Below are 24493 nucleotides of genomic sequence, written 5' to 3' on the forward strand. Positions count from 1 at the left end.
CATCTATTTAGCAAATGCCCTTGTTATCAACAGCAGCCTTTTAAACTCACCTGAGCTAACAGGTATGTGCGCTGGTTACTCTGCTGCGCTTAAAATTTCTTTTTTGGTTTGCTACAATGCCTTTTCTGAAACGTTGTCTCCTTCTGCTGGAACACTGACTTCTTTCATTTAATGCCTGCAGACTATAAAAGAGAACCCAACCCAAAAAGTTTGGTTGATTAGTCTGTGGCATTCTGTTAAACTGTTGCTTATGGCGGTCTCTGTGAGCTTCTCAGCGACATTCAGCCAGCCAGGTATCCTGCCTGCAGTAGATGGAATGTGGCAATGGAACGCTGGCTGCGCGTGTCATAATAGGCTCTGAGCCTTTATATACCTGTGCACAGCAGCAGCCACCTTCAGTCTGCTGCTGGACAGCCAGCAGCAGCAGCAGCAGCAGGAGAGGTATGTAATCAGGAGCCCTCCTGCTAAGGGTAGACAGCTGCTCGTTCCACCCCACCCCCCGCCTTAATTGGTTCTCCTCCCTTCCAACGGTGTTGAGGCGGGTGGGAACAGCAGGGGGTGAAGGTGCTGTGTTTAAAGAGGTGGAGTTATGCAGATCTAAAACGCGTGGATTGCAGCAGCAGCAAGCCGAAAAGTGCAGGCATGTAAGGGATCTAGAGGTTGACAACATGTCTTCTTAACGGGAGTCCAGGAGCTCATCTCCACAAATGGACTTTTTAGGATCCTTGGGTGGCTCCGTAGTTTGAAACCAATTCTGGTTATCGCTTCTCGGCCTTTTGGCTAAGATCAAGTGTAGTATCTGTTCTTATCAGTTTAATATCTGATACGTCCCCTATCTGGGGACCATATATTAAATGGATTTTTAGAACAGGGAGATGGAAAAAGAGCTTGCTCTGTCCACTCCACGCATTGACCTGGTATTGCAGTATCTCCAGGACCGGTGCACCCCTTCTTTAATGCAGTTTCTAAAATCAGAAAGAATTGAATTCAATGTTTTTTGTTCATTTTGCTTGTTTGTCGGATTTTGGGATGGACTCTTTGGCTCTGCTTTTCTTCTCCTCATTGGATTTTTCATGTTCAAAGTTGCAGAAGCCAGATTACAAGCTCATTTTGGTTCAACTTCAGCAACTGTGCATTGCATTGCCATGTAATGTGATGCAATGCTATCTTTCTAGCTCTCCCTTTTTACTTCCTTTTGGATAAACAGACATATTATACAAGCATTTTGGAGCTTTCACCTAAATAACTACAGGTGGTGAGATAAGCTGCACAATATAATTGACCTTTCAGTATATTGTTGCACACACACCATCTATTTAGCAAATGCCCTTGTTATCAACAGCAGCCTTTTAAACTCACCTGAGCTAACAGGTATGTGCGCTGGTTACTCTGCTGCGCTTAAAATTTCTTTTTTGGTTTGCTACAATGCCTTTTCTGAAACGTTGTCTCCTTCTGCTGGAACACTGACTTCTTTCATTTAATGCCTGCAGACTATAAAAGAGAACCCAACCCAAAAAGTTTGGTTGATTAGTCTGTGGCATTCTGTTAAACTGTTGCTTATGGCGGTCTCTGTGAGCTTCTCAGCGACATTCAGCCAGCCAGGTATCCTGCCTGCAGTAGATGGAATGTGGCAATGGAACGCTGGCTGCGCGTGTCATAATAGGCTCTGAGCCTTTATATACCTGTGCACAGCAGCAGCCACCTTCAGTCTGCTGCTGGACAGCCAGCAGCAGCAGCAGCAGGAGAGGTATGTAATCAGGAGCCCTCCTGCTAAGGGTAGACAGCTGCTCGTTCCACCCCACCCCCCGCCTTAATTGGTTCTCCTCCCTTCCAACGGTGTTGAGGCGGGTGGGAACAGCAGGGGGTGAAGGTGCTGTGTTTAAAGAGGTGGAGTTATGCAGATCTAAAACGCGTGGATTGCAGCAGCAGCAAGCCGAAAAGTGCAGGCATGTAAGGGATCTAGAGGTTGACAACATGTCTTCTTAACGGGAGTCCAGGAGCTCATCTCCACAAATGGACTTTTTAGGATCCTTGGGTGGCTCCGTAGTTTGAAACCAATTCTGGTTATCGCTTCTCGGCCTTTTGGCTAAGATCAAGTGTAGTATCTGTTCTTATCAGTTTAATATCTGATACGTCCCCTATCTGGGGACCATATATTAAATGGATTTTTAGAACAGGGAGATGGAAAAAGAGCTTGCTCTGTCCACTCCACGCATTGACCTGGTATTGCAGTATCTCCAGGACTGGTGCACCCCTTCTTTAATGCAGTTTCTAAAATCAGAAAGAATTGAATTCAATGTTTTTTGTTCATTTTGCTTGTTTGTCGGATTTTGGGATGGACTCTTTGGCTCTGCTTTTCTTCTCCTCATTGGATTTTTCATGTTCAAAGTTGCAGAAGCCAGATTACAAGCTCATTTTGGTTCAACTTCAGCAACTGTGCATTGCATTGCCATGTAATGTGATGCAATGCTATCTTTCTAGCTCTCCCTTTTTACTTCCTTTTGGATAAACAGACATATTAGGCAAGCATTTTGGAGCTTTCACCTAAATAACTACAGGTGGTGAGATAAGCTGCACAATATAATTGACCTTTCAGTATATTGTTGCACACACACCATCTATTTAGCAAATGCCCTTGTTATCAACAGCAGCCTTTTAAACTCACCTGAGCTAACAGGTATGTGCGCTGGTTACTCTGCTGCGCTTAAAATTTCTTTTTTGGTTTGCTACAATGCCTTTTCTGAAACGTTGTCTCCTTCTGCTGGAACACTGACTTCTTTCATTTAATGCCTGCAGACTATAAAAGAGAACCCAACCCAAAAAGTTTGGTTGATTAGTCTGTGGCATTCTGTTAAACTGTTGCTTATGGCGGTCTCTGTGAGCTTCTCAGCGACATTCAGCCAGCCAGGTATCCTGCCTGCAGTAGATGGAATGTGGCAATGGAACGCTGGCTGCGCGTGTCATAATAGGCTCTGAGCCTTTATATACCTGTGCACAGCAGCAGCCACCTTCAGTCTGCTGCTGGACAGCCAGCAGCAGCAGCAGCAGGAGAGGTATGTAATCAGGAGCCCTCCTGCTAAGGGTAGACAGCTGCTCGTTCCACCCCACCCCCCGCCTTAATTGGTTCTCCTCCCTTCCAACGGTGTTGAGGCGGGTGGGAACAGCAGGGGGTGAAGGTGCTGTGTTTAAAGAGGTGGAGTTATGCAGATCTAAAACGCGTGGATTGCAGCAGCAGCAAGCCGAAAAGTGCAGGCATGTAAGGGATCTAGAGGTTGACAACATGTCTTCTTAACGGGAGTCCAGGAGCTCATCTCCACAAATGGACTTTTTAGGATCCTTGGGTGGCTCCGTAGTTTGAAACCAATTCTGGTTATCGCTTCTCGGCCTTTTGGCTAAGATCAAGTGTAGTATCTGTTCTTATCAGTTTAATATCTGATACGTCCCCTATCTGGGGACCATATATTAAATGGATTTTTAGAACAGGGAGATGGAAAAAGAGCTTGCTCTGTCCACTCCACGCATTGACCTGGTATTGCAGTATCTCCAGGACCGGTGCACCCCTTCTTTAATGCAGTTTCTAAAATCAGAAAGAATTGAATTCAATGTTTTTTGTTCATTTTGCTTGTTTGTCGGATTTTGGGATGGACTCTTTGGCTCTGCTTTTCTTCTCCTCATTGGATTTTTCATGTTCAAAGTTGCAGAAGCCAGATTACAAGCTCATTTTGGTTCAACTTCAGCAACTGTGCATTGCATTGCCATGTAATGTGATGCAATGCTATCTTTCTAGCTCTCCCTTTTTACTTCCTTTTGGATAAACAGACATATTAGGCAAGCATTTTGGAGCTTTCACCTAAATAACTACAGGTGGTGAGATAAGCTGCACAATATAATTGACCTTTCAGTATATTGTTGCACACACACCATCTATTTAGCAAATGCCCTTGTTATCAACAGCAGCCTTTTAAACTCACCTGAGCTAACAGGTATGTGCGCTGGTTACTCTGCTGCGCTTAAAATTTCTTTTTTGGTTTGCTACAATGCCTTTTCTGAAACGTTGTCTCCTTCTGCTGGAACACTGACTTCTTTCATTTAATGCCTGCAGACTATAAAAGAGAACCCAACCCAAAAAGTTTGGTTGATTAGTCTGTGGCATTCTGTTAAACTGTTGCTTATGGCGGTCTCTGTGAGCTTCTCAGCGACATTCAGCCAGCCAGGTATCCTGCCTGCAGTAGATGGAATGTGGCAATGGAACGCTGGCTGCGCGTGTCATAATAGGCTCTGAGCCTTTATATACCTGTGCACAGCAGCAGCCACCTTCAGTCTGCTGCTGGACAGCCAGCAGCAGCAGCAGCAGGAGAGGTATGTAATCAGGAGACCTCCTGCTAAGGGTAGACAGCTGCTCGTTCCACCCCACCCCCCGCCTTAATTGGTTCTCCTCCCTTCCAACGGTGTTGAGGCGGGTGGGAACAGCAGGGGGTGAAGGTGCTGTGTTTAAAGAGGTGGAGTTATGCAGATCTAAAACGCGTGGATTGCAGCAGCAGCAAGCCGAAAAGTGCAGGCATGTAAGGGATCTAGAGGTTGACAACATGTCTTCTTAACGGGAGTCCAGGAGCTCATCTCCACAAATGGACTTTTTAGGATCCTTGGGTGGCTCCGTAGTTTGAAACCAATTCTGGTTATCGCTTCTCGGCCTTTTGGCTAAGATCAAGTGTAGTATCTGTTCTTATCAGTTTAATATCTGATACGTCCCCTATCTGGGGACCATATATTAAATGGATTTTTAGAACAGGGAGATGGAAAAAGAGCTTGCTCTGTCCACTCCACGCATTGACCTGGTATTGCAGTATCTCCAGGACCGGTGCACCCCTTCTTTAATGCAGTTTCTAAAATCAGAAAGAATTGAATTCAATGTTTTTTGTTCATTTTGCTTGTTTGTCGGATTTTGGGATGGACTCTTTGGCTCTGCTTTTCTTCTCCTCATTGGATTTTTCATGTTCAAAGTTGCAGAAGCCAGATTACAAGCTCATTTTGGTTCAACTTCAGCAACTGTGCATTGCATTGCCATGTAATGTGATGCAATGCTATCTTTCTAGCTCTCCCTTTTTACTTCCTTTTGGATAAACAGACATATTAGGCAAGCATTTTGGAGCTTTCACCTAAATAACTACAGGTGGTGAGATAAGCTGCACAATATAATTGACCTTTCAGTATATTGTTGCACACACACCATCTATTTAGCAAATGCCCTTGTTATCAACAGCAGCCTTTTAAACTCACCTGAGCTAACAGGTATGTGCGCTGGTTACTCTGCTGCGCTTAAAATTTCTTTTTTGGTTTGCTACAATGCCTTTTCTGAAACGTTGTCTCCTTCTGCTGGAACACTGACTTCTTTCATTTAATGCCTGCAGACTATAAAAGAGAACCCAACCCAAAAAGTTTGGTTGATTAGTCTGTGGCATTCTGTTAAACTGTTGCTTATGGCGGTCTCTGTGAGCTTCTCAGCGACATTCAGCCAGCCAGGTATCCTGCCTGCAGTAGATGGAATGTGGCAATGGAACGCTGGCTGCGCGTGTCATAATAGGCTCTGAGCCTTTATATACCTGTGCACAGCAGCAGCCACCTTCAGTCTGCTGCTGGACAGCCAGCAGCAGCAGCAGCAGGAGAGGTATGTAATCAGGAGCCCTCCTGCTAAGGGTAGACAGCTGCTCGTTCCACCACACCCCCCGCCTTAATTGGTTCTCCTCCCTTCCAACGGTGTTGAGGCGGGTGGGAACAGCAGGGGGTGAAGGTGCTGTGTTTAAAGAGGTGGAGTTATGCAGATCTAAAACGCGTGGATTGCAGCAGCAGCAAGCCGAAAAGTGCAGGCATGTAAGGGATCTAGAGGTTGACAACATGTCTTCTTAACGGGAGTCCAGGAGCTTATCTCCACAAATGGACTTTTTAGGATCCTTGGGTGGCTCCGTAGTTTGAAACCAATTCTGGTTATCGCTTCTCGGCCTTTTGGCTAAGATCAAGTGTAGTATCTGTTCTTATCAGTTTAATATCTGATACGTCCCCTATCTGGGGACCATATATTAAATGGATTTTTAGAACAGGGAGATGGAAAAAGAGCTTGCTCTGTCCACTCCACGCATTGACCTGGTATTGCAGTATCTCCAGGACCGGTGCACCCCTTCTTTAATGCAGTTTCTAAAATCAGAAAGAATTGAAATCAATGTTTTTTGTTCATTTTGCTTGTTTGTCGGATTTGGGGATGGACTCTTTGGCTTTGCTTTTCTTCTCCTCATTGGATTTTTCATGTTCAAAGTTGCAGAAGCCAGATTACAAGCTCATTTTGGTTCAACTTCAGCAACTGTGCATTGCATTGCCATGTAATGTGATGCAATGCTATCTTTCTAGCTCTCCCTTTTTACTTCCTTTTGGATAAACAGACATATTAGGCAAGCATTTTGGAGCTTTCACCTAAATAACTACAGGTGGTGAGATAAGCTGCACAATATAATTGACCTTTCAGTATATTGTTGCACACACACCATCTATTTAGCAAATGCCCTTGTTATCAACAGCAGCCTTTTAAACTCACCTGAGCTAACAGGTATGTGCGCTGGTTACTCTGCTGCGCTTAAAATTTATTTTTTGGTTTGCTACAATGCCTTTTCTGAAACGTTGTCTCCTTCTGCTGGAACACTGACTTCTTTCATTTAATGCCTGCAGACTATAAAAGAGAACCCAACCCAAAAAGTTTGGTTGATTAGTCTGTGGCATTCTGTTAAACTGTTGCTTATGGCGGTCTCTGTGAGCTTCTCAGCGACATTCAGCCAGCCAGGTATCCTGCCTGCAGTAGATGGAATGTGGCAATGGAACGCTGGCTGCGCGTGTCATAATAGGCTCTGAGCCTTTATATACCTGTGCACAGCAGCAGCCACCTTCAGTCTGCTGCTGGACAGCCAGCAGCAGCAGCAGCAGGAGAGGTATGTAATCAGGAGCCCTCCTGCTAAGGGTAGACAGCTGCTCGTTCCACCCCACCCCCCGCCTTAATTGGTTCTCCTCCCTTCCAACGGTGTTGAGGCGGGTGGGAACAGCAGGGGGTGAAGGTGCTGTGTTTAAAGAGGTGGAGTTATGCAGATCTAAAACGCGTGGATTGCAGCAGCAGCAAGCCGAAAAGTGCAGGCATGTAAGGGATCTAGAGGTTGACAACATGTCTTCTTAACGGGAGTCCAGGAGCTCATCTCCACAAATGGACTTTTTAGGATCCTTGGGTGGCTCCGTAGTTTGAAACCAATTCTGGTTATCGCTTCTCGGCCTTTTGGCTAAGATCAAGTGTAGTATCTGTTCTTATCAGTTTAATATCTGATACGTCCCCTATCTGGGGACCATATATTAAATGGATTTTTAGAACAGGGAGATGGAAAAAGAGCTTGCTCTGTCCACTCCACGCATTGACCTGGTATTGCAGTATCTCCAGGACCGGTGCACCCCTTCTTTAATGCAGTTTCTAAAATCAGAAAGAATTGAATTCAATGTTTTTTGTTCATTTTGCTTGTTTGTCGGATTTTGGGATGGACTCTTTGGCTCTGCTTTTCTTCTCCTCATTGGATTTTTCATGTTCAAAGTTGCAGAAGCCAGATTACAAGCTCATTTTGGTTCAACTTCAGCAACTGTGCATTGCATTGCCATGTAATGTGATGCAATGCTATCTTTCTAGCTCTCCCTTTTTACTTCCTTTTGGATAAACAGACATATTAGGCAAGCATTTTGGAGCTTTCACCTAAATAACTACAGGTGGTGAGATAAGCTGCACAATATAATTGACCTTTCAGTATATTGTTGCACACACACCATCTATTTAGCAAATGCCCTTGTTATCAACAGCAGCCTTTTAAACTCACCTGAGCTAACAGGTATGTGCGCTGGTTACTCTGCTGCGCTTAAAATTTATTTTTTGGTTTGCTACAATGCCTTTTCTGAAACGTTGTCTCCTTCTGCTGGAACACTGACTTCTTTCATTTAATGCCTGCAGACTATAAAAGAGAACCCAACCCAAAAAGTTTGGTTGATTAGTCTGTGGCATTCTGTTAAACTGTTGCTTATGGCGGTCTCTGTGAGCTTCTCAGCGACATTCAGCCAGCCAGGTGTCCTGCCTGCAGTAGATGGAATGTGGCAATGGAACGCTGGCTGCGCGTGTCATAATAGGCTCTGAGCCTTTATATACCTGTGCACAGCAGCAGCCACCTTCAGTCTGCTGCTGGACAGCCAGCAGCAGCAGCAGCAGGAGAGGTATGTAATCAGGAGCCCTCCTGCTAAGGGTAGACAGCTGCTCGTTCCACCCCACCCCCCGCCTTAATTGGTTCTCCTCCCTTCCAACGGTGTTGAGGCGGGTGGGAACAGCAGGGGGTGAAGGTGCTGTGTTTAAAGAGGTGGAGTTATGCAGATCTAAAACGCGTGGATTGCAGCAGCAGCAAGCCGAAAAGTGCAGGCATGTAAGGGATCTAGAGGTTGACAACATGTCTTCTTAACGGGAGTCCAGGAGCTCATCTCCACAAATGGACTTTTTAGGATCCTTGGGTGGCTCCGTAGTTTGAAACCAATTCTGGTTATCGCTTCTCGGCCTTTTGGCTAAGATCAAGTGTAGTATCTGTTCTTATCAGTTTAATATCTGATACGTCCCCTATCTGGGGACCATATATTAAATGGATTTTTAGAACAGGGAGATGGAAAAAGAGCTTGCTCTGTCCACTCCACGCATTGACCTGGTATTGCAGTATCTCCAGGACCGGTGCACCCCTTCTTTAATGCAGTTTCTAAAATCAGAAAGAATTGAATTCAATGTTTTTTGTTCATTTTGCTTGTTTGTCGGATTTTGGGATGGACTCTTTGGCTCTGCTTTTCTTCTCCTCATTGGATTTTTCATGTTCAAAGTTGCAGAAGCCAGATTACAAGCTCATTTTGGTTCAACTTCAGCAACTGTGCATTGCATTGCCATGTAATGTGATGCAATGCTATCTTTCTAGCTCTCCCTTTTTACTTCCTTTTGGATAAACAGACATATTAGGCAAGCATTTTGGAGCTTTCACCTAAATAACTACAGGTGGTGAGATAAGCTGCACAATATAATTGACCTTTCAGTATATTGTTGCACACACACCATCTATTTAGCAAATGCCCTTGTTATCAACAGCAGCCTTTTAAACTCACCTGAGCTAACAGGTATGTGCGCTGGTTACTCTGCTGCGCTTAAAATTTCTTTTTTGGTTTGCTACAATGCCTTTTCTGAAACGTTGTCTCCTTCTGCTGGAACACTGACTTCTTTCATTTAATGCCTGCAGACTATAAAAGAGAACCCAACCCAAAAAGTTTGGTTGATTAGTCTGTGGCATTCTGTTAAACTGTTGCTTATGGCGGTCTCTGTGAGCTTCTCAGCGACATTCAGCCAGCCAGGTATCCTGCCTGCAGTAGATGGAATGTGGCAATGGAACGCTGGCTGCGCGTGTCATAATAGGCTCTGAGCCTTTATATACCTGTGCACAGCAGCAGCCACCTTCAGTCTGCTGCTGGACAGCCAGCAGCAGCAGCAGCAGGAGAGGTATGTAATCAGGAGCCCTCCTGCTAAGGGTAGACAGCTGCTCGTTCCACCCCACCCCCCGCCTTAATTGGTTCTCCTCCCTTCCAACGGTGTTGAGGCGGGTGGGAACAGCAGGGGGTGAAGGTGCTGTGTTTAAAGAGGTGGAGTTATGCAGATCTAAAACGCGTGGATTGCAGCAGCAGCAAGCCGAAAAGTGCAGGCATGTAAGGGATCTAGAGGTTGACAACATGTCTTCTTAACGGGAGTCCAGGAGCTCATCTCCACAAATGGACTTTTTAGGATCCTTGGGTGGCTCCGTAGTTTGAAACCAATTCTGGTTATCGCTTCTCAGCCTTTTGGCTAAGATCAAGTGTAGTATCTGTTCTTATCAGTTTAATATCTGATACGTCCCCTATCTGGGGACCATATATTAAATGGATTTTTAGAACAGGGAGATGGAAAAAGAGCTTGCTCTGTCCACTCCACGCATTGACCTGGTATTGCAGTATCTCCAGGACCGGTGCACCCCTTCTTTAATGCAGTTTCTAAAATCAGAAAGAATTGAATTCAATGTTTTTTGTTCATTTTGCTTGTTTGTCGGATTTTGGGATGGACTCTTTGGCTCTGCTTTTCTTCTCCTCATTGGATTTTTCATGTTCAAAGTTGCAGAAGCCAGATTACAAGCTCATTTTGGTTCAACTTCAGCAACTGTGCATTGCATTGCCATGTAATGTGATGCAATGCTATCTTTCTAGCTCTCCCTTTTTACTTCCTTTTGGATAAACAGACATATTAGGCAAGCATTTTGGAGCTTTCACCTAAATAACTACAGGTGGTGAGATAAGCTGCACAATATAATTGACCTTTCAGTATATTGTTGCACACACACCATCTATTTAGCAAATGCCCTTGTTATCAACAGCAGCCTTTTAAACTCACCTGAGCTAACAGGTATGTGCGCTGGTTACTCTGCTGCGCTTAAAATTTCTTTTTTGGTTTGCTACAATGCCTTTTCTGAAACGTTGTCTCCTTCTGCTGGAACACTGACTTCTTTCATTTAATGCCTGCAGACTATAAAAGAGAACCCAACCCAAAAAGTTTGGTTGATTAGTCTGTGGCATTCTGTTAAACTGTTGCTTATGGCGGTCTCTGTGAGCTTCTCAGCGACATTCAGCCAGCCAGGTATCCTGCCTGCAGTAGATGGAATGTGGCAATGGAACGCTGGCTGCGCGTGTCATAATAGGCTCTGAGCCTTTATATACCTGTGCACAGCAGCAGCCACCTTCAGTCTGCTGCTGGACAGCCAGCAGCAGCAGCAGCAGGAGAGGTATGTAATCAGGAGCCCTCCTGCTAAGGGTAGACAGCTGCTCGTTCCACCCCACCCCCCGCCTTAATTGGTTCTCCTCCCTTCCAACGGTGTTGAGGCGGGTGGGAACAGCAGGGGGTGAAGGTGCTGTGTTTAAAGAGGTGGAGTTATGCAGATCTAAAACGCGTGGATTGCAGCAGCAGCAAGCCGAAAAGTGCAGGCATGTAAGGGATCTAGAGGTTGACAACATGTCTTCTTAACGGGAGTCCAGGAGCTCATCTCCACAAATGGACTTTTTAGGATCCTTGGGTGGCTCCGTAGTTTGAAACCAATTTTGGTTATCGCTTCTCGACCTTTTGGCTAAGATCAAGTGTAGTATCTGTTCTTATCAGTTTAATATCTGATACGTCCCCTATCTGGGGACCATATATTAAATGGATTTTTAGAACAGGGAGATGGAAAAAGAGCTTGCTCTGTCCACTCCACGCATTGACCTGGTATTGCAGTATCTCCAGGACCGGTGCACCCCTTCTTTAATGCAGTTTCTAAAATCAGAAAGAATTGAATTCAATGTTTTTTGTTCATTTTGCTTGTTTGTCGGATTTGGGGATGGACTCTTTGGCTTTGCTTTTCTTCTCCTCATTGGATTTTTCATGTTCAAAGTTGCAGAAGCCAGATTACAAGCTCATTTTGGTTCAACTTCAGCAACTGTGCATTGCATTGCCATGTAATGTGATGCAATGCTATCTTTCTAGCTCTCCCTTTTTACTTCCTTTTGGATAAACAGACATATTAGGCAAGCATTTTGGAGCTTTCACCTAAATAACTACAGGTGGTGAGATAAGCTGCACAATATAATTGACCTTTCAGTATATTGTTGCACACACACCATCTATTTAGCAAATGCCCTTGTTATCAACAGCAGCCTTTTAAACTCACCTGAGCTAACAGGTATGTGCGCTGGTTACTCTGCTGCGCTTAAAATTTATTTTTTGGTTTGCTACAATGCCTTTTCTGAAACGTTGTCTCCTTCTGCTGGAACACTGACTTCTTTCATTTAATGCCTGCAGACTATAAAAGAGAACCCAACCCAAAAAGTTTGGTTGATTAGTCTGTGGCATTCTGTTAAACTGTTGCTTATGGCGGTCTCTGTGAGCTTCTCAGCGACATTCAGCCAGCCAGGTATCCTGCCTGCAGTAGATGGAATGTGGCAATGGAACGCTGGCTGCGCGTGTCATAATAGGCTCTGAGCCTTTATATACCTGTGCACAGCAGCAGCCACCTTCAGTCTGCTGCTGGACAGCCAGCAGCAGCAGCAGCAGGAGAGGTATGTAATCAGGAGCCCTCCTGCTAAGGGTAGACAGCTGCTCGTTCCACCCCACCCCCCGCCTTAATTGGTTCTCCTCCCTTCCAACGGTGTTGAGGCGGGTGGGAACAGCAGGGGGTGAAGGTGCTGTGTTTAAAGAGGTGGAGTTATGCAGATCTAAAACGCGTGGATTGCAGCAGCAGCAAGCCGAAAAGTGCAGGCATGTAAGGGATCTAGAGGTTGACAACATGTCTTCTTAACGGGAGTCCAGGAGCTCATCTCCACAAATGGACTTTTCAGGATCCTTGGGTGGCTCCGTAGTTTGAAACCAATTCTGGTTATCGCTTCTCGGCCTTTTGGCTAAGATCAAGTGTAGTATCTGTTCTTATCAGTTTAATATCTGATACGTCCCCTATCTGGGGACCATATATTAAATGGATTTTTAGAACATGGAGATGGAAAACGAGCTTGCTCTGTCCACTCCACGCATTGACCTGGTATTGCAGTATCTCCAGGACCGGTGCACCCCTTCTTTAATGCAGTTTCTAAAATCAGAAAGAATTGAATTCAATGTTTTTTGTTCATTTTGCTTGTTTGTCGGATTTGGGGATGGACTCTTTGGCTTTGCTTTTCTTCTCCTCATTGGATTTTTCATGTTCAAAGTTGCAGAAGCCAGATTACAAGCTCATTTTGGTTCAACTTCAGCAACTGTGCATTGCATTGCCATGTAATGTGATGCAATGCTATCTTTCTAGCTCTCCCTTTTTACTTCCTTTTGGATAAACAGACATATTAGGCAAGCATTTTGGAGCTTTCACCTAAATAACTACAGGTGGTGAGATAAGCTGCACAATATAATTGACCTTTCAGTATATTGTTGCACACACACCATCTATTTAGCAAATGCCCTTGTTATCAACAGCAGCCTTTTAAACTCACCTGAGCTAACAGGTATGTGCGCTGGTTACTCTGCTGCGCTTAAAATTTATTTTTTGGTTTGCTACAATGCCTTTTCTGAAACGTTGTCTCCTTCTGCTGGAACACTGACTTCTTTCATTTAATGCCTGCAGACTATAAAAGAGAACCCAACCCAAAAAGTTTGGTTGATTAGTCTGTGGCATTCTGTTAAACTGTTGCTTATGGCGGTCTCTGTGAGCTTCTCAGCGACATTCAGCCAGCCAGGTATCCTGCCTGCAGTAGATGGAATGTGGCAATGGAACGCTGGCTGCGCGTGTCATAATAGGCTCTGAGCCTTTATATACCTGTGCACAGCAGCAGCCACCTTCAGTCTGCTGCTGGACAGCCAGCAGCAGCAGCAGCAGGAGAGGTATGTAATCAGGAGCCCTCCTGCTAAGGGTAGACAGCTGCTCGTTCCACCCCACCCCCCGCCTTAATTGGTTCTCCTCCCTTCCAACGGTGTTGAGGCGGGTGGGAACAGCAGGGGGTGAAGGTGCTGTGTTTAAAGAGGTGGAGTTATGCAGATCTAAAACGCGTGGATTGCAGCAGCAGCAAGCCGAAAAGTGCAGGCATGTAAGGGATCTAGAGGTTGACAACATGTCTTCTTAACGGGAGTCCAGGAGCTCATCTCCACAAATGGACTTTTCAGGATCCTTGGGTGGCTCCGTAGTTTGAAACCAATTCTGGTTATCGCTTCTCGGCCTTTTGGCTAAGATCAAGTGTAGTATCTGTTCTTATCAGTTTAATATCTGATACGTCCCCTATCTGGGGACCATATATTAAATGGATTTTTAGAACATGGAGATGGAAAACGAGCTTGCTCTGTCCACTCCACGCATTGACCTGGTATTGCAGTATCTCCAGGACCGGTGCACCCCTTCTTTAATGCAGTTTCTAAAATCAGAAAGAATTGAATTCAATGTTTTTTGTTCATTTTGCTTGTTTGTCGGATTTGGGGATGGACTCTTTGGCTTTGCTTTTCTTCTCCTCATTGGATTTTTCATGTTCAAAGTTGCAGAAGCCAGATTACAAGCTCATTTTGGTTCAACTTCAGCAACTGTGCATTGCATTGCCATGTAATGTGATGCAATGCTATCTTTCTAGCTCTCCCTTTTTACTTCCTTTTGGATAAACAGACATATTAGGCAAGCATTTTGGAGCTTTCACCTAAATAACTACAGGTGGTGAGATAAGCTGCACAATATAATTGACCTTTCAGTATATTGTTGCACACACACCATCTATTTAGCAAATGCCCTTGTTATCAACAGCAGCCTTTTAAACTCACCTGAGCTAACAGGTATGTGCGCTGGTTACTCTGCTGCGCTTAAAATTTCTTTTTTGGTTTGCTACAATGCCTTTTCTGAAACGTTGTCTCCTTCTGCTGGAACACTGACTTCTTTCATTTAATGCCTGCAGACTATAAAAGAGAACCCAACCCAAAAAGTTTGGTTGATTAGTCTGTGGCATTCTGTTAAACTGTTGCTTATGGCGGTCTCTGTGAGCTTCTCAGCGACATTCAGCCAGCCAGGTATCCTGCCTGCAGTAGATGGAATGTGGCAATGGAACGCTGGCTGCGCGTGTCATAATAGGCTCTGAGCCTTTATATACCTGTGCACAGCAGCAGCCACCTTCAGTCTGCTGCTGGACAGCCAGCAGCAGCAGCAGCAGGAGAGGTATGTAATCAGGAGCCCTCCTGCTAAGGGTAGACAGCTGCTCGTTCCACCCCACCCCCCGCCTTAATTGGTTCTCCTCCCTTCCAACGGTGTTGAGGCGGGTGGGAACAGCAGGGGGTGAAGGTGCTGTGTTTAAAGAGGTGGAGTTATGCAGATCTAAAACGCGTGGATTGCAGCAGCAGCAAGCCGAAAAGTGCAGGCATGTAAGGGATCTAGAGGTTGACAACATGTCTTCTTAACGGGAGTCCAGGAGCTCATCTCCACAAATGGACTTTTCAGGATCCTTGGGTGGCTCCGTAGTTTGAAACCAATTCTGGTTATCGCTTCTCGGCCTTTTGGCTAAGATCAAGTGTAGTATCTGTTCTTATCAGTTTAATATCTGATACGTCCCCTATCTGGGGACCATATATTAAATGGATTTTTAGAACAGGGAGATGGAAAAAGAGCTTGCTCTGTCCACTCCACGCATTGACCTGGTATTGCAGTATCTCCAGGACCGGTGCACCCCTTCTTTAATGCAGTTTCTAAAATCAGAAAGAATTGAATTCAATGTTTTTTGTTCATTTTGCTTGTTTGTCGGATTTGGGGATGGACTCTTTGGCTTTGCTTTTCTTCTCCTCATTGGATTTTTCATGTTCAAAGTTGCAGAAGCCAGATTACAAGCTCATTTTGGTTCAACTTCAGCAACTGTGCATTGCATTGCCATGTAATGTGATGCAATGCTATCTTTCTAGCTCTCCCTTTTTACTTCCTTTTGGATAAACAGACATATTAGGCAAGCATTTTGGAGCTTTCACCTAAATAACTACAGGTGGTGAGATAAGCTGCACAATATAATTGACCTTTCAGTATATTGTTGCACACACACCATCTATTTAGCAAATGCCCTTGTTATCAACAGCAGCCTTTTAAACTCACCTGAGCTAACAGGTATGTGCGCTGGTTACTCTGCTGCGCTTAAAATTTCTTTTTTGGTTTGCTACAATGCCTTTTCTGAAACGTTGTCTCCTTCTGCTGGAACACTGACTTCTTTCATTTAATGCCTGCAGACTATAAAAGAGAACCCAACCCAAAAAGTTTGGTTGATTAGTCTGTGGCATTCTGTTAAACTGTTGCTTATGGCGGTCTCTGTGAGCTTCTCAGCGACATTCAGCCAGCCAGGTATCCTGCCTGCAGTAGATGGAATGTGGCAATGGAACGCTGGCTGCGCGTGTCATAATAGGCTCTGAGCCTTTATATACCTGTGCACAGCAGCAGCCACCTTCAGTCTGCTGCTGGACAGCCAGCAGCAGCAGCAGCAGGAGAGGTATGTAATCAGGAGCCCTCCTGCTAAGGGTAGACAGCTGCTCGTTCCACCCCACCCCCCGCCTTAATTGGTTCTCCTCCCTTCCAACGGTGTTGAGGCGGGTGGGAACAGCAGGGGGTGAAGGTGCTGTGTTTAAAGAGGTGGAGTTATGCAGATCTAAAACGCGTGGATTGCAGCAGCAGCAAGCCGAAAAGTGCAGGCATGTAAGGGATCTAGAGGTTGACAACATGTCTTCTTAACGGGAGTCCAGGAGCTCATCTCCACAAATGGACTTTTCAGGATCCTTGGGTGGCTCCGTAGTTTGAAACCAATTCTGGTTATCGCTTCTCGGCCTTTTGGCACGATCTATCAGGTTTACCTGTGTGGTCTTGCCTGTGAGGTGATCTTGGTACCCTTTCTCTCGGCCTGGGGGGATCGTTCCTTTTCGGAGGGACTTAACCCCCCTGCTGCTATTGGGAGGAAGGATTAGTCCGGGAGCAACGGGAAGGGATCCCATGAAGGCTTGCGCCTTTCAGAGAGAAGAGTCGGTACGTTCCTGAGTGAAGGATGCCGGCAGCGCTCACATATTCATCGGGTGATGCCCGGATGCGGAACACCGTGAGGATTGAAGTTGGAGCAGGATCGAGGACGGAGAAGAATTTGGATTACATCTGCCATAGGATTCTGCTTGGAGTTCTGGAGTTTCGGCGGGAAGACATATTCTGCTTCCAGGACAATGAGTACAAGGGGACTTACACCATCACCTTCAAGAGCCAGGGATGCTGTCACCAACTTGTACAAAAGGTAAATGAGAAAAACTACTTGGATGAATTGGATGGACTAACCTTTTGTCTCTTGTATGCCTATGACGAGATCCCTATCGTGGTGCATTTCCCGAACCCCTTTGTGGAAGCTGCAGACATCTCGACCTACCTTATCCGTTATTGTGACGATCTGAGATACCTGGGCACTGTGAAGAACGCGGTAGGCTTCTGGTGCGGCAAGAGGAGGTACATGGCCCGTCTAAAGAGGGACCCAAGCGGAGTGGGAGGAATGCTACACCCTCCCTCAACATTTGTGATCGGTAAGATCAGAGGCTACTTATTTTACCCTGGAATGCCGGTATGTTGCAGGAACTGTGGACAAATGAGTCATACCCAAACGTCCTGCACGGGCAGGAAAGTAGACCGCTGCAATAATTGCAGCTGTTACGGACATTTAATGAAGGACTGTCCCGCTGGGAGGAAATGCAATCTTTGTGGTGAGGCGGGGCACATGTTCCGAGGATGCCCCAACAGGACCAGGACCAGGACCTACGCAGAAGCTGCATCTTCTGCAGCTGAGCCGATGCGCCCGCCGGTCTTCACTGGCGGGCCGGCGTCGGAGGGCGGTTCGAAGGGCGAGAAGGCTGGGATGGAGCAGGGAGCCGGAGGCCCCTCTGGGGCGGCCCCTGCATCGAAGTCCCTTAACGATGGGCGTTCCTCGCATGGACCGGAGCGGAGGGGTCCTCCTTCTGGGAGGGTACCCTCCGTGTCGATGGTTCCCGATACCGATCCTGTTGGGCTGGAGGGTGGTGCCCCTGTGCGGTTGGCTACAGGGGACCACGCAGCGATGGCCTCAGGATCTTCCAGTGCGATTAGCCAGCCAGATGAGGGGGCTTTGCTTCTAGGTGGCGAACATCAGGGAATCGGTGTTGGTGATCTTATCCTGATGGACCAGTCTCTCCCCCTGGAGGAGGTGGAGGAAGAGGAGGACTGCACCAGTGACCTAGTGGAGTCTGCCCCGAAAAAGAGACGGAATGTCGAAGCCCCAGCGTCTCCTGGAATGTGGCTGGGAACCGTGACCTACGAGGGGGCAACCGCCGGCTCACAGAATATCAAGTCGTTTGGGTCCTCTAGCCCGGATGTCCTGGAGCAATTTGACATACAGGGCTTTGAGTCAGGTGTCCTCATGGAAGATCCACCACCCTGACCTATGAATGCCGACATTAAGACTTGTCTCACTGAATGTGAGGTCATTAAAGAGCCCAGTTCGTAGGGCTGCTCTATTTAAGTACTTAGAAACCACTGACTTTGACATATGTTTATTACAGGAATGCGGGATACAACATGCACTAAATTATAATGACATCAAGACAGATTGGAGACTGGGGCCCTCCATCTGGTCTGGCTCCAATGACAACAAGTCAGCGGGGGTGGGCTTCCTCTGTCGTGGGAGAAATATTACTGTAAATGCTGTCACAGAAATAGTACCAGGCAGAGTGGTTTTAGTGCATTTTAAATTTAATGGTTTTACCCTACGTGTAATGAATATTTATGCTCCCCCTGATAAGCAAGAGAGAATTAATTTATTTGGGATATTGCCATTGTACTGTACTGGGTCATCTCCCCTGATCGTAGGGGGTGATTTTAATTGTCTTTGTGCTAGTGAACAATGAGCGGGGGGTGACCCTTTACGCAAATTGGATAAGTCATGTCATCTATTGAAAGATTTTATAACTGATTTTAAATTATGCGATGCGTGGAGGTCACTCCTGCCGACGGACCCTGGTTATACGTGGTCCGGAAGAGGGGTGTCCTCCAGGATCGATTTTATTTTCCTATCAGATGATTTTAACCCTGTAAAATGTGTTTTAACATCAAATATATTTTCTGACCATAAGGGCTTGGAGGTGCACCTAGAATACCGGGATGAACAGAGGGTCAACAGGGGCCTCTGGCGTCTAAGTACTTACCTGCTGGAGGACCCTCTGATTCGACAAGACTTTGGTAAAGCCTATCAAGCCTGGCGGCGACAAAAACCTTCTGATGCCCCTATGGTAACCTGGTGGGAAAATTTGAAAAAAAAAGTCAGAATGTTTTTTATAAAAGCAGGGAGACGTAAAGCTAGAGAGAAAAAAAGATGTTTTAGTGATCTTAATACCAAACTACAAACACTTTTTAAATTCAAAGAGCTAGGGGTGGAGGTGGGAGATGATATTGCTAGCCTAAAAACTGAAATCCAGAACTGCATAGACACAAAGGGGAAAGAGATTATTTTTAACTCTAGAGTGCAGCACTTGGAGGAGGGGGAGAAGTGCTCTCGCTTCTTCTTCAAAAAAGTCATGGATAAAAGAGAAGTGATCACAAATCTAGAGGGTGAAACATCTATGCAGGGAATGTTGAATGCTACTTTTAACTTTTATAAGCATCTTTTTAGTAAAAAGTGTATAGATGAGTCCTTTTTATCTGATGCTCTTAATGATCTCGATTTTAAGTTAAATTTTACAGACCAGGAGTTTTTAGAACGCGATATTGTTTTAGAGGAATTATTTTATGTTTTTAAAAGTTTCTCTAAGGGTAAAGCACCTGGGTGTGATGGACTACCTGTAGAGTTTTATCTTACTTTTTGGGACATTTTAAAAGAGGACCTTTTTATGCTTTTTAAAGAAGTTTTTATTTGTGAACAGTTGCCATTTTCGTGGAGGAGAGGAGTGGTGTCTTTGATATATAAAAAAGGTGATCGCAGTGCTCTAGCGAATTGGAGACCCATAACTCTCCTAAATGTTGATTACAAGGTACTTGCTAAGGTGGTTGCAGACCGGCTCAGGAGTGTCATTGCCAAACTAATCCAGCCTGAGCAGGTTTGTAGTGTACCAGGCAGAAGTATTTCAGAGGTTTTAAACGTATTAAGGGATGTAATTTGGTATTCCAGAGACCGGGGTCAAAATGTAGCTCTTTTAGCCCTAGATTTTGAAAAAGCTTTCGATAGAGTCTCTCATAGATTTCTTTTTAGAGTTTTAAAAAGAATGGGTATCCCTAATATGCTTTTAAATTGTATTAAGATTTTATATAAAAATTGTTTTAGTCAAATTTCTCTTAATGGCTTTTTAACAGATGGAGTTCCCCTTGAGTCCGGAGTGAAGCAGGGATGCCCCTTGTCGCCCATCCTGTTCATCTGCGCCATGGAGCCCCTGCTGAGCGCAATAAGGAAAGACAAAGTGATTAGAGGGGTTCCTGTTCCTGGCGGAGGTGGCAGTGATGTGAGAGTCTTTGGCTACATGGATGACGTGACGGTTGTGTGCGTGGACCCTGCTTCCCTCCGGAGGGCGGTGTTGCGCATTGAATTTTTTTCCCAGGCATCCGGGTTTAAACTTAATTTAAATAAATCTGAATGTCTGACTTTGGGATCCTGGGACACCGCCCAACTCCCGCAGCTCACTATAAAACGAGACAATGTAAAAATTCTTGGAGTTGTTTTTAACGAGGAGAATGTGGGAACTCAAAGCTGGGAGAATGTCATAGAAAAAATGTCAAAGAAAATATCATTTTGGGGTTTGAGGTCCCTAACAATGGAGGGGAAAATTTTAATTATAAAATCAGTGTTGTTACCCCTCATACTGTATATAGCTATGGTGTACCCCCCCTCTGATGTTTTAATTAAAAAAATGACTAGGATGATCTTTATGTTTTTATGGAACTCCAAAATGGAAAAATTAAGGAGAGAAATAATGAGGAAGAATAAAATGAACGGCGGAAGGGATGTCCCCGACTTACATATTTATTTGTATTTAAATTATTTCTGCTTTTGTTTCAAACATTTTAATGGTAATAGTGCGCTAAGTTATTTTTTAAAATATACTTGTGGGATGATTTTTAAAAGATGGTTTAAGTTGTCGTTGAATTCCCCTGTTTTACTATGCCCCCCCAAACACCAAGCAATCTTAGAAAAGACTGTTCGATTTTATAGCCTTGGTGATTTTAATATGGACATTTTTAAAGACCGCAAGAAGCTTTTATCTTTTCTGAGGAGGAATGAAGATGTGACCCCCATAGTAAATTTCTCAGAAGAGAGATCGAAGCAAGTTTGGAAGAATGTCTTCGGGAAATTCTTAGCAAATGGACATAAGGACATCGCATGGATGGTGGTCCACCAGTGCCTCCCCACCAGAGAGTTTCAACACAGGAGAGGCCTGGTGGCCAGAGCCAAATGCCCCAGAGACTCATGTGTTAATGACGAAACCACCTTGCACCTTATGTGGAATTGCCCATTTGCACAGGAACTTTGGCACAAAGTTGGGATTCTTTTAAAATGGACTTGCGGTTTAAGAGATTTTAACCATGAATATGTTTTATATGGCCTTTTTAAATGTCCGACCCCTCAACAGTATTGTATATGTTGGTGTATGATTAACTGTTTTAAAGACGCCCTTTGGAAGGCACGCAATATTTTACTTTTTAAACGTGATGCTATTTCTGTGAAGGATTGTCTTAAAATTGCTTTTAGCCAGATGTATATTTATTACTTGAGGGATGTCAAATGTATTGGGAGGAGGGATGCTAATCGTATATGGGGTTTTTATGGGTGGAATTCTGTGTTTTAATAATGTACTGTTTGTGTTGTTGTTTTTGATTGTAAACCATCTTTTACGCACTTAATAAATTATGTTGAAACCTGATCTGTTCAGTTCATGGGCCGAGCTCTGCACCGGTTAGGTTTGGGTAACATGTTTTGTTCGTATGTCCGTCTGATGTATTTTGATATCCACAGCTCGATGTTGGTGAACGGCTGGAAGACTGACCCCTTCCCTGTCCTCTCTGGGGTCAGACAAGGCTGCCCTCTATCACCTCTTCTTTTTGTTTGTGTTATAGAACTCTTCGCAGAGGCTATCCGGCAGAATGGAGAGATCAGAGGGATCACCGCACCGGGTCCGGGACGACACGAGGTCAAGTGCTCGCTCTACATGGACGACGTCACCGTCTTCTGCGCTGATCGTGGTTCAGTCGACGCCCTCGTCCAGACATGTGAGAGGTTCGGCCGGGCTTCAGGGGCCAAAGTCAACTGCAGGAAGTCGGAAGCCATGCTCTTCGGGGATTGGCAGCCGGCCTCCTCCGCCCCCTTCCCCTTCAACATTCAACCGGATTTCCTCAAGGTGCTGGGAGTCTGGTTCGGGAAGGAAGGAGCGGCCCTCAAGTCCTGGCAAGAACGCTTGGCCAAGGTGAAGCAACGGATCGGACTCTGGAGCCTCAGACACCTCACTTGTGAGGGTAAGGCACTCGTCCTGCGTAATGAGGTCCTGCCCGTCTTGCAGTACACGGCGCAGGCCTGGCCCCCACACGTCACTGTGTGCAGGGCCATTACCAGGACAGTGTTTCACTTTGTCTGGGGATCCAAGATGGACAGAGTCAGGCGGGCCGTCATGTACAAGGAGCCTCGCAAGGGTGGGAAGGGCGTTCCAGATATCCCCACCCTCCTGCGATCCTCTTTTGTGTGTGATTGTGTCCGCCGGACTTTTCAAGTCAAGAATGGCTCCGCGGGCAGGTCCATGTCTCGCTTCTTCCTGCTTCCTCTTTGGAGGCGACTCGGCTGGGACAAGTGGGACAGCTCCTTCCCCTACAACTGGACGACGCCATGGTTCTACGGAGACGTCGTTCGATTTGTGGGGGAGCATCAACTGGAGGGACTCAAGCCCGACTTGTGGAAGCCCAAAACTATCCACAAGCTAATCAGAGCCAAGGATGACGTGGAGAACATCACAGGACTTCACCAGGACACGCTGGAGACTGTGTGGACAAATGTGTCGTCTGACAGGCTGACCAACGGGCACAAGGACTTGTCGTGGATGGCGATTCAGGGCGGACTGCCCGTCCGGTCATTCATGCATGCCCGGAACCTGTGCAAGACCCGGTACTGCCCAAGGTGCCCCTTCGTGGAGGAAACATCTTTGCACACTTTTTGGGACTGCGGATTTGCACAGCGCCTATTGACTGCACTTGAGGACGACCTGAGGAACTCTGTCCCCAGGGCGAGCCTATCGCACCATTCTGTGCTTTACGGACTCTTCCCTGGGGTTCATACCGTCGGAGCCATCCAGGAGGCTTGGCGCCTTATGAACTGCTTCAAGGATGCCGTTTGGGTCGCCAGGAACCGGCTCATCTTGAGGAGGGAGAGGATGTCCATCCAGGACTGCCGCAGGCTGATCCACAGCCTGCTCAGAGACTATTCCATCATGGACGGTCCGGAGGACGAGGACGAGGACTAAACCCCTCCTCCCCCTCTCCCCTTATGTGTCTTGTCTTTCAATAAAGCTTCGGGCCTGTGATTTTCCCCTCCCCATCCCCTTTTTCCCAATCCCCATCCCTTATCACGGTTCGTCGTACTGTATTGATTGACATGCTTTTTCTTTCATATTGAGTGTTTTGTGTAGCATAGGGGTGTGATGTGTCTAGTTAGTGCGTCGTATCCTCATGCTATGTAAATATGATGTAGAATTCTGTGTGTACTGGGCTGCGGCACTGTACACTGTCTGTTAACTTATTTTTTGTGCTAATAAAAGATATATTCAATCAAAAAAAATCTGTTCTTATCAGTTTAATATCTGATACGTCCCCTATCTGGGGACCATATATTAAATGGAATTTTAGAACAGGGAGATGGAAAAAGAGCTTGCTCTGTCCACTCCACGCATTGACCTGGTATTGCAGTATCTCCAGGATCGGTGCACCCCTTCTTTAATGCAGTTTCTAAAATCAGAAAGAATTGAATTCAATGTTTTTTGTTCATTTTGCTTGTTTGTCGGATTTTGGGATGGACTCTTTGGCTTTGCTTTTCTTCTCCTCATTGGATTTTTCATGTTCAAAGTTGCAGAAGCCAGATTACAAGCTCATTTTGGTTCAACTTCAGCAACTGTGCATTGCATTGCCATGTAATGTGATGCAATGCTATCTTTCTAGCTCTCCCTTTTTACTTCCTTTTGGATAAACAGACATATTAGGCAAGCATTTTAGAGCTTTCACCTAAATAACTACAGGTGGTGAGATAAGCTGCACAATATAATTGACCTTTCAGTATATTGTTGCACACACACCATCTATTTAGCAAATGCCCTTGTTATCAACAGCAGCCTTTTAAACTCACCTGAGCTAACAGGTATGTGCGCTGGTTACTCTGCTGCGCTTAAAATTTCTTTTTTGGTTTGCTACAATGCCTTTTCTGAAACGTTGTCTCCCTCTGCTGGAACACTGACTTCTTTCATTTAATGCCTGCAGACTATAAAAGAGAACCCAACCCAAAAAGTTTGGTTGATTAGTCTGTGGCATTCTGTTAAACTGTTGCTTATGGCGGTCTCTGTGAGCTTCTCAGCGACATTCAGCCAGCCAGGTATCCTGCCTGCAGTAGATGGAATGTGGCAATGGAACGCTGGCTGCGCGTGTCATAATAGGCTCTGAGCCTTTATATACCTGTGCACAGCAGCAGCCACCTTCAGTCTGCTGCTGGACAGCCAGCAGCAGCAGCAGCAGGAGAGGTATGTAATCAGGAGCCCTCCTGCTAAGGGTAGACAGCTGCTCGTTCCACCCCACCCCCCGCCTTAATTGGTTCTCCTCCCTTCCAACGGTGTTGAGGCGGGTGGGAACAGCAGGGG

The 24493-nt window shown here is 45.7% G+C and overlaps 13 non-coding genes across 13 annotated transcripts; all 13 read left to right on the forward strand.

Annotated features, from left to right (window-relative positions):
- The first annotated feature begins 760 nt into the window (after positions 1-760).
- LOC141246188 (U2 spliceosomal RNA) lies at positions 761-951 on the forward strand. The gene has a single exon (XR_012309804.1). It is a non-coding gene; the product is annotated as a U2 spliceosomal RNA (small nuclear RNA).
- Positions 952-2066: 1115 nt separating this feature from the next.
- Positions 2067-2257, forward strand: LOC141246201 (U2 spliceosomal RNA). The gene has a single exon (XR_012309816.1). It is a non-coding gene; the product is annotated as a U2 spliceosomal RNA (small nuclear RNA).
- Positions 2258-3372: 1115 nt separating this feature from the next.
- On the forward strand, positions 3373-3563 carry LOC141246189 (U2 spliceosomal RNA). Its single transcript, XR_012309805.1, has one exon. It is a non-coding gene; the product is annotated as a U2 spliceosomal RNA (small nuclear RNA).
- A 1115-nt stretch (positions 3564-4678) lies between these two features.
- Positions 4679-4869, forward strand: LOC141246190 (U2 spliceosomal RNA). The gene has a single exon (XR_012309806.1). It is a non-coding gene; the product is annotated as a U2 spliceosomal RNA (small nuclear RNA).
- A 1115-nt stretch (positions 4870-5984) lies between these two features.
- On the forward strand, positions 5985-6175 carry LOC141246192 (U2 spliceosomal RNA). Its single transcript, XR_012309807.1, has one exon. It is a non-coding gene; the product is annotated as a U2 spliceosomal RNA (small nuclear RNA).
- Positions 6176-7290: 1115 nt separating this feature from the next.
- Positions 7291-7481, forward strand: LOC141246193 (U2 spliceosomal RNA). The gene has a single exon (XR_012309808.1). It is a non-coding gene; the product is annotated as a U2 spliceosomal RNA (small nuclear RNA).
- Positions 7482-8596: 1115 nt separating this feature from the next.
- LOC141246194 (U2 spliceosomal RNA) lies at positions 8597-8787 on the forward strand. The gene has a single exon (XR_012309809.1). It is a non-coding gene; the product is annotated as a U2 spliceosomal RNA (small nuclear RNA).
- Positions 8788-9902: 1115 nt separating this feature from the next.
- On the forward strand, positions 9903-10093 carry LOC141246200 (U2 spliceosomal RNA). The gene has a single exon (XR_012309815.1). It is a non-coding gene; the product is annotated as a U2 spliceosomal RNA (small nuclear RNA).
- A 1115-nt stretch (positions 10094-11208) lies between these two features.
- LOC141246209 (U2 spliceosomal RNA) lies at positions 11209-11399 on the forward strand. The gene has a single exon (XR_012309823.1). It is a non-coding gene; the product is annotated as a U2 spliceosomal RNA (small nuclear RNA).
- A 1115-nt stretch (positions 11400-12514) lies between these two features.
- Positions 12515-12705, forward strand: LOC141246204 (U2 spliceosomal RNA). The gene has a single exon (XR_012309818.1). It is a non-coding gene; the product is annotated as a U2 spliceosomal RNA (small nuclear RNA).
- Positions 12706-13820: 1115 nt separating this feature from the next.
- Positions 13821-14011, forward strand: LOC141246205 (U2 spliceosomal RNA). The gene has a single exon (XR_012309819.1). It is a non-coding gene; the product is annotated as a U2 spliceosomal RNA (small nuclear RNA).
- Positions 14012-15126: 1115 nt separating this feature from the next.
- LOC141246195 (U2 spliceosomal RNA) lies at positions 15127-15317 on the forward strand. The gene has a single exon (XR_012309810.1). It is a non-coding gene; the product is annotated as a U2 spliceosomal RNA (small nuclear RNA).
- Positions 15318-23385: 8068 nt separating this feature from the next.
- Positions 23386-23580, forward strand: LOC141246216 (U2 spliceosomal RNA). The gene has a single exon (XR_012309830.1). It is a non-coding gene; the product is annotated as a U2 spliceosomal RNA (small nuclear RNA).
- Positions 23581-24493: the final 913 nt, after the last annotated feature.

This window comes from Phyllobates terribilis, unplaced genomic scaffold (assembly GCF_046119375.1).
Source record: "Phyllobates terribilis strain yellow unplaced genomic scaffold, ASM4611937v1 Scaffold_2348__1_contigs__length_138815, whole genome shotgun sequence".
Taxonomy (NCBI): Eukaryota; Metazoa; Chordata; class Amphibia; order Anura; family Dendrobatidae; genus Phyllobates; species Phyllobates terribilis.